Source organism: Charadrius vociferus, unplaced genomic scaffold (assembly GCF_000708025.1).
Source record: "Charadrius vociferus isolate BGI_N301 unplaced genomic scaffold, ASM70802v2 scaffold1164, whole genome shotgun sequence".
Lineage (NCBI taxonomy): Eukaryota > Metazoa > Chordata > Aves > Charadriiformes > Charadriidae > Charadrius > Charadrius vociferus.
The window spans coordinates 76910-77195 of NW_009648158.1; positions in this window are offsets into that span (position 1 = coordinate 76910).

Here is a 286-nt window from a genome sequence, read left to right on the forward strand (position 1 = left end):
GGGCACAGGGACAGGTGGGGACCATCTGGAGGTCCCCTCGGAGAACTCCTCTCCCCACGACCATCCCCTCCACCCCCCCCAAGAAAACTGGGGGGAGAAATGCAGCGCTCACCCCCCTTCTCAATGGCTAAGGCACTAAATTCCTCAAAAAAATAGATATTTTTGTCTCAACATTTTCCCTCTATTTCGAATTTTTTGGGGGGTACCGAAGACATTTGTGCCTCCTCTCTCAACAACTCCTCCTCCGGGCGTCCCCCAGGGGCTGAAAGCCCCCCCCCCCCACCCC